Here is a 17,309-nt window from a genome sequence, read left to right as displayed (position 1 = left end):
TTTTTCTCTAAGATGAGTGTAAACTTATTTTTGAAAAGCTTGACAACTGTATTCAAAACCATAAAATAACCTATGAGTTGGGAGTTTTTAGATCATGGGTTGACAGAAAATCAATATAATCAGAGTTGACAGAAAAATCAAGATAGAGATGACTCATACATGTGAACATAATTCACATAGGTCTTGAAGTAAAGTTTTGATAACTGTATATATTTTGTTTTTAATTTTAGTACAAAATTTGATTAAGGCCACTTCTCAAATTTTGATTTACATCAGCGGGGATATAGAGAATATGGATGACTGGCCTGTGTTCCAAGTCAGAGAATTACAAGAGTTTATTTGTAAATATGAAGAGAATTATATGGGGCCTCCTTGGTGGCCTAGGGGTTAAGTCTCATTGCTATAACCACTAAGGCCTGAGTCTGATTCCCAGGCAGGGAACTAACCCACATGGCACAGCAGACCTCTCCTGTCACACCTACTTCCCTTAGCAGTGTTATTTCAGTAAAGCTGCCTGTTCTGTTCCCCACTCTGTCTCTGGTGAATACTCTCACCCACTGCACCTCTGGCCGACACCCCTGTTCTTTTATTTAAAAAAATAATTCTTTTTTTTTACAGATTTATTTATTTATGCATACAAGAACTGGGGTACAGGGCAGAGGGGAGCATCGGTCGAGTCAGGAGAGGCCTGCTGTGCCATGTGGTTGGCTCCCTGGCTGGGGTTCAAACTAGTGCAGCAGTGGCTGGCTGTGGATAGCTTCATAGTGCTGTGTCTTATCCCATTGCACGATCACGGAGGTCCCCCCCCCAAAAAAAAAAAATATATATATATATTCTTAAATGAAGATAATTGTAGAGTCATTGGTCAAATTTAAATAAATATTCTTTCTGCTATTATATATAATTATGTTAGCTATCCAAGTCATGTCATTATTAATTTCAGTGCATTTCAAAATCTATTGACCATATAGTTATTTTCTATTATGCTTCAATAATAAAAATAATATTTCACAAACAATAGTACTTTTTAATAAGCCTATCATGAATATTTTCAATATTTTAAAGTTATTTAGGGTGGTTGATAGATAATCCCAGTCAAAAATTGACTCTCTATAATATGATGCATTTGTTTCATAACTAGCAAAGGTCAACAGATAGATTTTATTTATAGATAAGATTTGAAAAATACAGTACACATTGCATTGCTTTGTGTTAGTTATTCTTGAAAATGAACTAGAAAGGAATTGGAACATATTTTATTTTAATGTTTTTAACTTTTTTTTAAGACTTATTTATACAAGCAGTGGGGTACAAGCCAGAGATGGGGGAGTGTGAGAGAATTCACCAGAGACAGAGCAAGGAGCAGAACAGGCAGAAGGACTGAAACCCACTACCGAGGGGAGCAGAGGGTGAGACAGGAGAGGTCTGCCACACCATGTGGGAATCTCCCTGGCCGGCTGGAATCAAACCTGCACTGCAGAATTCTGCGGACAGCTTCACAGGGCAGTGCTCAACCTGCTGCGCCACAGGGGAGGCCCTGGAACATGAATTCTAAAATCTAATAAAATGTTATATTGTAAACTTCTCTCAGGGTTTGCATTTCTAATGTTATCTGCAAAAATTGTTCATTATTTTTACTCATATGGCATGTTAAATAATGTTTCATTTTATTGTTTTATAGAACAACATTTTTCTCATAAAATCTCTAGGACTTATAGCTGAGAATAGCTTGATGAAATTATTTCTTTTTTCATCTCAAAATTACTCTTCATCTGGCATCTCTAAATAGAGAACAAATTGCTATATGCATTATGCATTTTTCTATTACACTGACAGTTCAATGTCTGACTATGTATTTGTTAACTTAAAGTGCTTAAGATATTGTCAGTGAAAAATATCAATTAATTCTTAGAATAACAGAGTAAGATTCAGATAATCTCAGTCAATTATATAAATATCATAGTTACAACTATGGCTTTATTTTGTATATGCATATTTGTGAATTTCTCTTTCAAAAGTAGAACCCATATCATCTTCCTTATTTATTTTTGACTAAATTTTCATATCGAGATATCTATCTAGTTTTCTTGCTAATTAAAAATAATTCTGAAGTAAAAAATGTGAAACTTGGGCTTCCCCTGGTGGCACAGTGGTTTAGTACTGGGCTGCGAAGCTGCCCGCAGCCTCTGTAGCGCCAGTTCGATCCACGGCTGCCTGCGAGGGTCCCACATGGTGCTACAGACCTCTCTTTCTGTGCCCGCTGCTCCACTCAGCAGTGTACTTCATCAGTCTGCCTGTTCTGTTCCCCACTCTGGTTCTGGTGAATTCTCTCACCCTCCCGCGCTTCTGACTGTACCCAGTGCTTGTATAAATAAATAAATAAATCTTTAAAAAAAAAAAGTGAAACTTGTTAACATAAAAATAATTCTGGGGGCCTCCCTGGTAGTGCAAGGGGTTAAGAAGCAAACTTTAAAGCTATCAGCAGCCACTGCAGCACAAGTTCGATCCCAGCCAGCCAGGGAGCAACCCACAGCGTTGCAGACCTCTCCTGTCTTGGCTGCTGTTCCCTTCAGCAGTGTACTTCAGTCAGTGTGCCTGTTCTGTTCCCCATTCTCTCTCTGGTGGGTCCTCTCACCCTCCACACCTCTGGTCTCTACCCCAGTTCTTGTTTGTATAAATAAATAAATCTTTAAAAAAATAAATAAATAAAAATAATGATGAAATAAAGAATGTGAAGCAAAAATTCATGATTTGGACTCATGTAAGTCCTTAAGTTGCTAACATCTAGTTCCTATCTGTAAAGTTTTATTAAATAGTTATGGTCATTGATGTGCCGACACAAACTCTTTTTTTTTTTTTATAGAGGCATGTTTTATTTATTTATTTTATTTGTTTGTTTTGTTTTTACATGCACTGGGTACAGTCAGAAGCATGGGAGGGTGAGCGAATTCACCAGAGCCAGAGCGGGGAACAGAGCAGGCAGAAGGAGCGAAGTACACTGCTGAGGGGAGCAGCGGGCGGCAGGAGAGGTCTGGGCGGCAGGAGAGGTCTGCGCGCCATGTGGGACCCTCCTCCGGTGGCCGGGGAGCAGCCGGGGATCGAACCGGCGCCGCAGAGGCCACGTGCAGCTTCGCAACCCAGCGTTCAACCACTGCGCCAGCGGGGAGGCCCCGACACAAACTCTTCATAGTGTTTAATAGAAAATGTCTTCTCTTATATTCCCATCATTCAAAATAAAAGAAAACAAAAATTAAATAATCCTTATAGAGTACTCAACATCATCAAGACAGCTACTAATTTTTTTTAAAGATTTATTTATCCATGCATACAAGAGCTGGGGGACAGGCCAGAGGTGTGGGGGTTGAGAGGATTCACCAGAGACAAAGCGGGAAACAGAACAGGCAGACTGACCAATGTACACTACTGATGGGATCAGCAGGCAAGTCAGGAGAGGTGTGCTGTGCCATGTGGATTGCCCCCTGGCTGGCCGGGTGATTGAACTCGTTCAGCAGTGGCTGCGGATAGCTTCATAGGTGTGTCTTAACCCCTAGCGCCAACAGGGAGGCCAGCCAAGACAGCTAGTTATTTGTTCTTTATTTAAATGTATCACAAAACTGAGAATCATGTATTACAGAAGAACTTAGACCATAGAGATTTATAACTAACAAATTATACAAAACCTACATGTGATAGGGATCCTACTTGGGTTAAATGAGTGTTATGTTTTTAATGTTTCTATTGTCAGTGAGTTATTGAATCTTTGTCTTCCCTCCTTATCTAACATTTTACTAGTCCTCATACAGGTTTAAGTATTTTTATTTGACTACTGTCTTACTCAAAGGATGCTGATGAACAGTAAACTGACATAACAAGAATTAAAGTGGGCCTCCCTGGTGGCACAAGGGGTTAAGCACTGAAATACGAAGCAATCTGCAGCCTCTGCAGCAGGAGTTCGATCCCTGGCTGGCCAGGGAGTAACCCACATGACAAAGCAGAACTCTCCTGTCTTGCCCACTGCTCCCCTCAGCAGTGTGTTTCAGTCAGTCTGTCTGTTCTGTTCCCCACTCTGCCTCAGGTGAATCCTCTCACCCCCCCCAACCCGCCACATACACACACCTCTGGCCTATCCCCCAGCTCTTGCATGCATAAATAAATAAATCTTAAAAAAAAAAAAAGAATTAAAGCATTTTCCTCTTTTTTTTTTTTTTTTAGATTTATGTATTTATTTTCACAAGCACTGGGTACAGTCAGAAGCGCAGGAAGATGAGAGAATTCACCAGAGCCGGAGCGGGGAACAGCATGCAGACTGATGAAATACACTGCTGAGGGGAGCAACGGGGTTGGCAGGAGAGGTCTGCGCGCCATGTGGGACCCTCCTCGATGGCCCAGCCAGGGATCTAACCCGCACTGCAGAGGCTGCAGGCAGCTTCACAGTGTTGTATTCAAACTGCTACGCCACCAGAGAGGCCCTCCATTATTATTTTAACTGTGAATTTGACAGTATATAGTTTACTTATAGGGGGTAATTAATATATCAATTTTGATTTGGTAGTTCAGAATTTTTTACTTTAGTTTATGTAATTAAACAATTTTTTTACAATTCCTATTTACTGATATGTGCAAATTCTCCTCAACTAGATGGGGGTCAAATCATTTATTATTTCTATAAAAAAGAAAGTATGTTTAGGAATCTTTTTTTTATTTTTATAATAAATTTTATTTTTATATTCCCCATACAATTGCAACCTCCCCATTCTGACTCCAATCCCTCCCTTCCCGCCCACCACCCCCCAAAAAGTGTCACTGGTTCACAGTTTTTTGTTGATTTGGATTTTCACTTTCTTATAGTTATTCATTTTCCTGGTCCCTTATTTAAGTTTTCTAGATTCCTGCTATGAGTGAGACCATCTGGTATTTTTCTTTTTCTTTTTGGCTTATTTCACTGAGCATGATCCCTTCCAGTGCCATCCATTTTGCTGCAAAATGCATGTGTTTATCTTTTTTGAATGCTGAGTAATATTCCATGGTATATATGTACCACATCTTCTTGATCCAGTCATCTATTTTTGCGCATTTTGGGTTGTTTCCAAAGCTTAGCTATTGTAAACAGTGCTGCTATAAACATAGGGGTGCAGGTGCTCTTTGGAATTGATGTTTCTGTGTCCTTTGGGTAAATACCCAGGAGTGGAATTGCTGGATCATATGGAAGCTCTATGTTTAGTAGGTCAAGACTCTCCACACAGCTCTCCATAGTGGTTGGACCAGTTTACACTCCCACCAAAAGTGCAGAAGAGTTCCTTTTTCTCCACAACCTCGCCAACATTTGTTGTTGCTAGTTTTTTTAATATGTGCCATTCTCACTGGTGTAAGATGGTATCTCATGGTAGTTTTGATTTGCATTTCCCTGATTACAAGTGATGTTGAACATTTTATCATATGCCTGTTTGCCATTTGCATTTCCTCTTCAGAGAAGTTTCTTTTTAGCTCTTCTGCCCATTTTTTGACTGGGTTATTTTCTTTGTTCTTATTTAGTCTCATCAGCTCTTTGTAGATTTTTGTGATCAGTCCTTTATCATTAGTGTTGTGTGCAAAAATGTTCTCCCAGTCAGTGGGGTTTCTCTTTGTTTTTGTTATTGTCTCTTTTGCTGTGCAGAAACTCTTTAATTTGATGTAGTCCCAGCTGTTTATCTTTGCCTTCACTATCACTGCTTTGGGTGATGTATCTGTAAAGATGTCTTTGATGTGCAAATCACGTAGTGTTTCGCCTATATTTCCTTTTATATATTTTATGGTTTCAGGTCTTATGTCTAGTTCTTTAATCCATTTTGAGTTGATTTTTGTGTATGGTGTGAGGTAGTGGTCAAACTTCACTCCCTTGCATGTAGCAACCCAGTTTTCCCAGCACCATTTATTGAACAAACTTTCTTTGCTCCAATGCATAGTCTTTGCTCCTTTGTCAAAGATTAGTTGGCCATAAATCTGTGGGTTTATTTCTGGATTTTCTATTCGATTCCATTGGTCTGTATGTCTGTTCTTGTTCCAATACCATGCAGTTTTGATGATTATGGCTTTGTAGTATAGTTTGAAGTCTGGGAGTGTGATGCCTCCATTCCCTTCTTTCTTTTTCAGGAGAGCTTTGGCAATTCGGGGTTTTTTGTGATTCCATATGAATTTCATCGATAATTGTTCTATTTCTTTCAAGAATGACACTGAAATTTTGATTGGAATAGCATTGAATCTGTATATTGCTTTTGGAAGGATGGCCATTTTAATAATGTTTATTCTTCCAATCCATGAGCAGGGGATGTCTTTCCATTTCTTTGTGCCTTCTATTTCTTTTAACAGTGTTTTATAGTTTTCTTTGTATAGGTCCTTTACCTCCTTTGTTATATTTATTCCCAAATATTTGATTATTTTTTGTTTCAATACTAAAAGGGATGTTTTTTTTTATTTCTTCTTCTTCAGATTTATTGTTTGTGTATAGGAAGGCTACTGACTTTTGTGTGTTGATTTTGTATCCTGCCACTTTACTTAACTGATTGATGAGTTGAATTAGTTTTTCTGAGGAGTTTTTGGGGTTCTCTATGTATATTATCATATCATCTGCAAATAGTGATTGTTTGACTTCTTCTTTTCCTATTTGGATGCCTTGGATATCATTCTCTTGTCTTATTTCTCTGGCTAGGACTTCCAGTATTATATTGAAAAGCAGTGGTGAGAGTGGGCATCCTTGTCTTTTTCCATATCTTAATGGAAATGCTTTCAGCTTTTCACCATTGAGAATGATACTGGCTGTTGGCTTCTCATAGATGGCCTTTAAGATGTTGAGGTATGTTCCTTGTATCCAAGAATTTCAAGGGCTTTTATCATGAATGGGAGTTGCACTTTGTCAAAAGCTTTCTCAGCATCTATTGATATTATCATATGGTTTTTATATTTCTTTTTGTTGATGTGTTGGATAACGTTGATTGATTTTCGGATGTTAAACCATCCTTGTGTCCCTGGAATGAATCCTACTTGGTCGTGGTGAATTATCTTATGGATACATTGTTGGATTCTGATAGCTAAAATTTTGTTGAGGATTTTTGCATCAGTGTTCATTAGGGAGATTGGCCTGTAGTTTTCCTTTTTTGTGTTGTCCTTATTCGGTTTTGGTATTAGTGTAATATTGGCTTCATAGAACGTGTTTGGTATTGTCCCTTCCTTCTCAATTTTTTGGAAGAGTTTGTGAAGGATAGGCACTAATTCGTCTCTGAATGTTTGGTAGAATTCATTTGTAAATCCATCAGGTCCTGGGCTTTTGTTTTTGGGGAGGTTTTTGATTACCATTTCAATTTTGCTGCTTGTAATTGGTCTGTTTAGGTGTTCTATTTCTTCTTTATCTAGCTTTGGGTGATTGTAGAGTTGTAGGAATTTGTCCATCTCCTCTAGATTATTGAACTTGTTTCCATACAACTCTTCATAGTAGTTACTGATTATTCTTTTATTTCTGCTGTGTCCATTGTGATTTCTCCTCTTTCATTTCTCATCCAGTTTATTTGTGCTTTCTCCCTTTTTTCCTTTGTGAGCCTGGCTAGGGGTTTGTCTATTTTATTGATTTTTTCGAAGAACCAGCTCTTGGTTTCATTAATCTTTTGGATTGGTTTTTTAGTTCCAATTTCATTTATTTCTGCTTTGGTTTTTATTATTTCTTTTCTTCTACTGGTTTTGGGTTTTTTTGTTGTTCTTTTTCTATCTTTGAGCTTCGAGATTAGGTTGTTTCTTTGAGTTCTTTCTTGTTTCTTGATGTGAGCTTCTATTGCTATATATTTTCCTCTTATTACTGCTTTTGCTGCGTCCCATACATTTAGGATATTGGTGTCCAACATGTCATTCAATTCAAAGAATTTTTTAATTTCCTCTTCGATCTCCTCATTAGTCCAGTGGTCTTCCAGTAGTGTGGTTTTTAGTCTCCATTGGGTAGGAAAGTTCCTTGCCTTCTTTTTATGGTTTATTTCTAGCTTGATGCCTTCATGGTCAGATAAGATTGTTGGTATGATTTCAATCTTGGTGTATCTGTTGATGTTTGTCTTGTGCCCCAGTATGTGATCGATCCTGGAGAATGATCCGTGTGCGCTTGAGAAAAATGTGTACTCTGTTTTTTGGGGGTTTAGTGTTCTATAGATATCTGTTAAGCCCAAATGCTCTAGGTCCTTATTTAGAGCTTTAGTTTCTTAACTTATTTTTTGTCTTGTTTATCTATCCATTGTTGATAGTGGTGTGTTGAAGTCTCCCAGTACATATGTGTTTTCTCTGATGTCTATTTTCAGAGAGGACAAATTTGTCTGATATATTTTGATGCTCCTTCGTTTGGTGAGTATAGGTTAATTAGTGTTATTTCTTCTTGAAATATTGTCCCTTTGATCATAATGTAGTGACCGTTGGGATCCCTTTTTATTTTTTTGAGTTTGAAATCTGTTTTGTCTGATATAAGTATAGCTGTTCCTGCTTTCTTTTTTTGTCCATTTGCTTGTAGGATTGTTTTCCATCCTTTAACTTTGAGTCTATTTTTACCTTTTGTAGCTAAATGTGTTTCCTGGAGACAGCAAAGGTTGGGTTTTGTTTCTTATTCCAGGCTGCAACTCTGTCTCTTTTTATTGAAGAGTTTAGTCCATTTACATTTAGGGTTAATATTGATATGTTAGCATCTGTATTTGCCATTGTGTTTGTCTTTCCTTGGATTTTATTTATTCTTTTAATATCTTTTTTTTTCCTTGCCTTCTTTCGTTGTTATTCATCCCTCTGAGGTTCTGGCTTTGTGATTCCTTGTAGTATTTTTTGGAGTGGCGGTTTTTTGGTAATGAAGTTCCATAGTTTCTATTTGTCTGGGAAGGTCCTTATTCTTTCTTCATAGAGGAAGGGAAGCTTTGCGGGATAGAGTATTCTTGGTTGACATCTGTTTTCTTGGAGTCTGTTGACTATGTCCTTCCACTCTCTCCTTGCCCGTAGTGTTTCTTCAGAGAAGTCTGATGTCAACCTGATTGGTTTTCCTTTGAATGTTATTTGTTTCTTCCCTCTTGTCAGCTTCATTATTTTTTCCTTGTCCTGGATTCTTGGGAGCTTCACTATTATGTGTCTTGCTGTATTTTTCCTTTTGTCATGGAAGTTTGGTGTTCTTCTTGCTTCTTGTATATCAATTTTCAGCTCCTTCTTCACATTTGGGTAGTTCTCTTCAATTATCTCCTGGAATATTTTCTCTGTTCCTACATCTCTCTCCTCTCCTTCTGGTATTCCTATAACTCTTATATTTCCTTTCCTCATGGTGTCAGATAGTTCCCGAAGTCTTTCTTCGTTCTTTTTCCTTCGTAATTCTCTTTCCTTTGGCGGCGAGGAGACGCTGCGAGTAACATCTCCCATTAAAAAAAGTTAATAGTGAGGAAATGCGGCAGGTCCCAGTGAGAACTGGGACACGGAAGATAAAGTGATGATTCCAGCAAACTACCCGAAGAAGAAAGTTGCCATAAAAGAGGACTAGAAGGGAGGAAAGCGCAGAACCCTGCTCCCTTCCCCCACCCACAGAGGCAGCACTCTCAGACCGGCAGAGAGGAGGAAAAAAACAAACCAAAACTACCAACAAGAACAAACTACACAGCAGCAAGAGGGACTGTGAGTGGAAAGGAACTATTGCAGCCACCACACCCCGTGAACGGAAGCTGCGGAGAACCCTGCAGGATTCGCTGTGTAGGTGAGCTCCAGGCGCCATTAAACAGAGACCCCGGCCCCCAGGAGGAGGCCAGGACCAGCACACAGCCCCGGGCCGCCCGGTAAGCATGCGCGGAAACGCGGTGCGCTGGAAAAAGCAAAGGCGGATCGGGATCACGCAGAAAAGCGGCGGGCTGGAAAAGCAAACTCGGATCAGGATCGGGATAGCGCGGAAAAGCGGCGCGGTTGAAAAGCAAACGCGGATTGGGATCGTGGCTGCCCAGGTCCCCACGCCTGCAACCTAGGCTTGCAGGGAGACGCGCGAAGACCCTCACTGAGGTGAAAGTGCCTCACTGAGTATCCAGGAACCAGGCACCCAGGCACGGGAGCGGGGTGCAAAAGACGCCATTCTGTGGACACTGAACTGGCCTACAGCCCGTGTCCTGGACCTGAGGGCTTTGGAACTGAGATCCGGGGCGTGGGTTCTCCATGACGGTGGGGCCCAAGGCAGACCAGCACCCCAAAGCCGTTGAGGTTTACCCTACCATTCCCGCTCTTTTTCCTGTCCCACTGGGTGAAGAAAAAAAAACAGCTCCCCAAGGGCTCTAGGAGAGATCTCTGGCGCCACCTAGCGACTTGAAACCAGCAGAGGCTCCTGGAGGAGCCAGTGGCCAGCTGGGAAGTTAGCCCACGCCGGGCCCCTGCCGACCAGTAGTCTGAGCCCACAGGGGGAGCGAGTACCCAAAGCCGGGGCAGACCAGGCACCCAGAAGAGTGTGCCTGAGAATGGACACGCAGGGAGTGTGTCCTGCATCGCCATTTTAGAACAGGGACATTTCTTCAGTAAAGACTGCCTGCAGAAGGCTCCCTCAGGAGCCAGAGGTGAGCCAGGGAAGTTTGCCCACACCAGAACACCTCTGGCCTGCAGTCCAAGCCCAGAGGGGGAGGGAACCCACCGCCGGGGCAGACCAGGAGCACAGGGGAGTGTGTCCCCACATCGTCATTTTAGAACAGGGACCTTTCTTCAGTAAAGACTGCTTGAAACTGACAGATGGCTCCCGGAGGAGCCAGAGGGGAGCAGAGAAGCTCACCCAAGATGCCGGCCAGTCCCAGCAACACAGTGTCCCAATGCATATGGCAAATTAGAAAACAGACAGTAGGGAGTAGAAGAACCACACGCAACATAGCAACTCCTCAGGGAAGAAGCACACCACAAAAAGAAAACCAGCCCCCAGATTGCAACGACAGTAACTTGGAAGAACTTCTGAGCCTTCCAGAAAGAGAATTTAAAATTGCCATGATTAAAAAAATGACAGAACTCATAAAGGAAAACAATGATAAGGGAAAAATATTCAACGATCAGAAGAATGAAATTGAGTCCCTAAAGAGGGAAGTAAAAGAAATGCAGGAGATCAAAGAATTAGTGGAAGAACTAAATAATTCTGGGAAAAGCAATGACAGCAGAATAGATGAAATGGAAGAACGAATAAGTTCTCTTGAAGACACAGAAATAAAAAGAACCAAAACAGAATAGGAATCATTTTTAAAATAACTTCTGTTAGTCATATTTATACTAAAAACACTATGTTTTCTCACTCCACACTTTCACATTACCATAGTCACATTCTCTTCAATGTTCTTTTTTTAAGATTTATTTATTTATGCATACAAGAACTGGGGTACAGACCAGAGGTGTGGGGGGTGAAGGATTCACTAAAGACAGAGTCAGAACAGAACAGGCAGACTGACTGAAACACACTGCTGAGGGGAGCAGCGGGCAAGACAGGAGAGTTGTGCCTCGCCATGTGGGTTACTCCCTGGCAGGCCAGAGATCAAACTCATGTTGCAGAGATTGCATATAACTTCAAAGTGTGGTGCTTAGCCCCTTGTGCCACCAGGGAGGCCCTCTCCTATCTTCTTTATAGAAGGGCATTCAATATATTTAGAAAACTAAAAAATACAAAAAAATAAAGAATGTAAAGGGACTCAAAGAGGACAAATTGTTCGTCATTCATTGGGGTAGCTAATCAATTATAAATTTCTACTGATATTTCTTCTAATTCTGACTTCATAAATTTGACCATTTTCATTGAAAGTTTAACAATATCTGATCCTACATTTGGGCAAACATTAAGGAAACTCTTAAGATGTAATTTTTTTTATCAGATTGAATCATATGAAATCTCCATGAATACAGATTAACACAAACTTTTGGATTGTAAAGAACATACATAAGAGGGGATAGAATAAGAGTCAATAATTCACTGATACAGAAAATATAACTTTGAGTAAGTTTCAATGTGTTCAATCTATATAGTCCATGGTCGAATTTTCTCTCAATCTTTTTATCCATGTGCAATTTACTGACTCTATCCACAATAGAGTCTCTCCAACTAAATGCCCTGAAGTCTCTGCCTTCATTTCTGATTAATGCATAACAAATTGTCACAAGTTTAATGCCCAAAATAACCATTTGTTATCTCACAGCTCTGTAGGACACACAGTTCTGGCACTGCTGGGTTTCTGCTTCAGTTCTCATAAAAGCATAATCAAAGTATTCTCCTGACTGGACTTTTAATTTTATGGATCTGGTGAAGAATTTGCTTCCAAGTTTACTTGAGTTGTTGACAAAATACAGGTCCTTGCATTGTAGTAATGAGATGAGAATTATTTTAGCTTGCTTTATGTTAGGGTCTTAATTTCCCAAGTTTTGCAGAAGCTACTCATATTTTGTCATCTATTTTCAAGATAACAATACATCCTTCTTCTATTTTATATATTTTTACTTTACCTTCCATGCCATACAGAGTAAACTCATCTTGAAAATTATGCATTTTTATGCAATGTAGCACATATTTAAGATGAAAAAATTGAATGTCATTGTAAGTTTTACACTGAGATTTAGTTTCAGAATATACATCACAAACAAAACACCACTACTCTATTTCCTCTAGTTTTAGATATAAGCTTATATTTGAAACTCAATCAGAAAAAGCTAATTTGTTTTTAGAAGTTTAATTTTTCATGTTTATGATATGAGGGGGAAAAGACATTATTTCTATAAGAAACTGAAGGCTGTGATATAAGTCCATTTTCCGATGTATGGTGTACAAATTTTTTCTCCCATTAAGCAAGGTGTTTGTTACTGTCTCTTTCACTGTACAGATATTTTAATTTGATGCAGTTTGCATGTTGCTTGAGATGAATCCATAGAGATATTTCTGAAGCCTATGTCATTGAGTGACTTGTTTTTATGCATTTTCTCTTTTTCTAATTTTTTTTCTTTTTTTAAATTTTGTTTTTATTTATACAAGAACCGGGGTACAGGCCAGATGTGTAGGAGGGTGAGAGTATTCACCAGAGACAAAGCAGGGAACAGAACAGGCAGACTGAAGAAATACCCAGCTGAGGGGAGCAGCAGGCGCACCAGGAGAGATCTGCTGTACCCTCGCTGGCTGGCGGGAATTGAACTGGCACTGCAAGAAGCTGCAGACAGCTTCACAGTGCTGCACTCAACCACCTGCACCACCAGGGGAGGTCCTCCTCTTCTCTTTATACCACTCCACAACCCTCCTCATGTGGTAGCTAATTTCTGCAGTCTGATTTCTGGAATTTCTTTTAGTTTATTTTTGTCTTTATTTTGATTTGTTTTTGTATATGCCACATGTAAATGAGGTGATGTGCTATTTGTCTATCACCTTCAAATTTATTTCACTAAGCATAATCCCTTCAGTTTCAACTACATTATGGCAAATGGCAACAATCATCTTTTTCATAGCTGAGTAGTAATCCATTGTGTATATAGACCTCATTCTTTTTATCCACTCATCTGTCTTATGCACTTAAGTTGTTTCCATAACTTGGTTAATGCAAATAATATTAAAAAGAATAGACATATCTTAAAAAATTAAACTAGACAACTATCTCATATCATGCACAAAAATTAATCCAAAATGGATTAAAGGTGTGGATGTAAGATCACATTTAACATAAAATACACATGTTATAAACAAAATAATACTTTTCAGGATATTGACTTCAGGGATGTATTGGTGGATTTGACTCCAAAAGCAAGGGAAACAAATCAAAAGCAATAACACGTGAAAACTTTTTTTTTTTTTTTAAATAGAGGCATGTTTTATTTATTTATTTGCTTGTTTGTTTTTGTTTTTGTTTATACATGCACTGGGTACAGTCAGAAGCGCGGGAGGGTGAGAGAATTCACCAGAGCCAGAGCCGGGAGCAGAGCAGGCAGAAGGACCGAAGTACACTGCTGAGGGGAGCAGTGGGTGGCAGGAGAGGTCTGCTCGCCATGTGGGACCCTCCTACGGTGGCCGGGGAGCAGCCGGGGATCGAACCGGCGTCGCAGAGGCCGCGGGCAGCTTCGCAACCCAGCGCTCAACCGCTGTGCCACCGGGGAGGCCCAACACATGAAAACTTTAGAACAGTAATCTTGATAAATTTTAATAAAGAAATCAACAAGATAGGGGCCTCCCCGGTGGCGCAGCGGTTGAGCGCTGGGTTGCGAAGCTGCCCACGGCCTCTGCGGCGCCGGTTCGATCCCTGGCTGCTCCCCAGCCACCAGAGGAGGGTCCCACATGGCGCGCAGACCTCTCCTGCCGCCCGCTGCTCCCCTCAGCAGTGTACTTCGGTCCTTCTGCCTGCTCTGCTCCCCGCTCTGGCTCTGGTGAATTCTCTCACCCTCCCGCGCTTCTGACTGTACCCAATGCATGTATAAACAAACAAACAAACAAATAAATAAATAAATACATAAATAAAAATACATGCCTCTTTAAAAAAAAAAATCAACAAGATAGCAAACTGATTTCAGTGATATATTACAAGGATTATACCTCATGATCAAGCAAGATTTTCCCCAGGGATTTAGGATGGCTTAGTGTGTATATTTTTTTTTAACTACAGCTTGTTATTAAATGATTTTAAGCAAGACATAATCAGACGGAAGACATTCCATGCCCTTGAATGGAAAGAATCAATGCAGTCAGAAGGACCATTCTACCAAGTGCATTATATAAATTTAAAACAATCCCCTATAAAATAAGAAGAGTGCTTCTAGAAAAAATTGAACAAAGCATACTAAAATTTATATGTAATAGTGAGGCTCCAAAATGGTGTTAGTCATTTTGAGAATAAAGGAGACAATTGGAAGCATACACATCACCTGACTTCATATTTTTCCTGTGATCCCCCTTGTATCCACTTTTACTTTTCTCACTTTCCACTTCCTCTTTTTTCTTTATTTATTTATGCATACAAGAGCTAGGGTTTAGGCCAGAGGTGTGTGGGGTGAGGGTTTACCAGAGACAGAGCCAGGGGCAGAAAAGACGTCTTTTTTACTGAAATACACTGCTGAGGGTAGCAGCGGATGAGACAGGAAAGGTCTACTGTGCCATGTGAGTCACCTCCCTGGCCAGCAGGGTAATGGAACTCTTGCTGTAGTGGCTGGTGATAGCTTCCTAGTGCTGTCTTTAACCCCTGTGCCACCAGGAATGCCCCTCCACTTCCTCTTAACCTCAGAGTCCTCTTAGTGTTTATTAATAGCTGCTGATTTTTATAGGTACTTGTCCAATCATCAGCTATGTAAATGTCCAATATTTATTTTTTCAGTCCTATATCCTAAAATATATAAATTCCCTCAAAAAAATCAATTTTCCTGTATATTGTCTTTCATTGTGTCTGAATAGAATTCCATATTGTGGGTATATCATCTCTTCATGTAGTCATCTATTGATGGGCATGTAGGCATCTTTCATATCAACTTATTAGAAACAGAGGTATAATTCACATTGTAGAGCACATAGTTTTTTGGGTTGATGTATTTATGGTCTTTGTTCTTTGGATAGATGCCGAAGTGTGGGATTGCATGGTGAAATGTTTTCAGTTTTAATTTTTTAAGATAAATCTATATTGTTTTCTATAATAATAACACCAGTTTACATTCCCACAAATAGGATAACAAAATTCCTATTTTGTCCCATGTTCTCAAGCAATCGTTCCTGGGGGGATTTAAAAGATGTGCCATTCTCAAGGGAATGAGATCATATATCATTGCAGTTTTAATCTTCAACTCTCTCTTGATTTTATTTTTTTTAAATGTGTTTTTCAAGCATGCAGTTTCTTTTTTCTTTTTTTTTAAGATTTATTTATTTGTTTGTTTGTTTGTTTATTTATTTATTTATACAATCACTGGGTACAGTCAGAAGCGCGGGAGGGTGATAGGATTCACCAGAGCCAGAGCGGGGAGCAGAACAGGCAGAAGGACTGAAGACACTGCTGAGGGGTGCAGTGGGCAGCAGGAGAGGTCTGCGCACCATGTGGGATCCTCACCCTGCTGCCGGGGATTGAACGGGCTCTGCAGAGGCCACGGGCAGCTTCGCAACCCAGCGCTCAACCATTGCACCACCGGGGAGGCCCTTCATCTCTCTTAATGGAAGAAATGATAAACATTTTTTCCTATGTCTATAAGTCTTCCAATTATACTTTGCTAAATTGTCTGTTTATATCTGTTGCCCATCTATTAGTTGGATTTTTGTATATCAATCCTTTGTTGTTTATATATTATGTGAATATTTTCTCCCATTCAGTAGGATATCATTTAATATTCTTATATTTTATTTCACTATGTAAAAGATTTTTAAGTAATCCCAATTGTTTATTGTTTTTTATCTCTCTTGCCATAGGAATGGACTCTCCAAAAACAAAGCTATCATTGATGGCATATACACATCTTCAGTGGTTTCTTCTACATATTTGAATAAACATGTCTTATATGTAAACTTTAATTCAGTTGTTATTTGGTTTTGTTAGTGGAGTTAGAGTATGATCCTACTTTTTTCTTTTGTGCATGGCCTTTCCATTCTCTTGACATTATTTATTAAAGATGCTATTGTTTCCCCATTATGTGGTCATAGCTATGATTAACATAGATTAGGTAATGATATGTGCATAAATTTTTATTGTTTTCCATTGATTTATACACCTATTTTTGTAGCAATAACATATTTTTTAAGTACTGTTTAAAGTTTGAAGTAGGGTAATATGAATCATTTATTTCTCTCCTTTAATTTTTCCCAGAATTTCTTTTTTTTTTTTTTAAGATTTATTTATTTATTTATACAAGCACTGGGTACAGTCAGAAGCGCGGGAGGTTGAGAGAATTCACCAGAGCCAGAGCATAGAGCAGAGCAGGCAGAAGGACCGAAGTACACTGCTGAGGAGAGCAGCGGGCGGCAGGAGAGGTCTGTGCGCCATGTGGGACCCTCCTCTGGTGGCCGGGGAGCAGCTGGGGATCAAACCTGCGCTGCAGAGTCTGTGGGCAGCTTTGCAACCCAGCGCTCAACTGCTGCGCCACCAGGGAGGCCCTCAGAATTTCTTTTACAATGTCTTTTGTGGTTCTCTATAAATTTAATATTTGTTTAATGGCTTTAATAAATAGTTTTGGTAATATTAGGTAGGTTGTATTTAACTTATATGCCATTTTAGACAGGATGCACATTTATATTAAATTGATTCACACCATCAATGACCATATTATGTTTATCCATATACCAATGGTGAGGGGTTTGAAATAAAAGACACACATACACTGTTGGTGGGGATGTAGACTAA

This window comes from Talpa europaea, assembly GCF_964194135.1.
Source record: "Talpa europaea genome assembly, chromosome: 4".
NCBI classification, from domain to species: Eukaryota; Metazoa; Chordata; class Mammalia; order Eulipotyphla; family Talpidae; genus Talpa; species Talpa europaea.
This window is presented reverse-complemented; position numbering follows the sequence as displayed.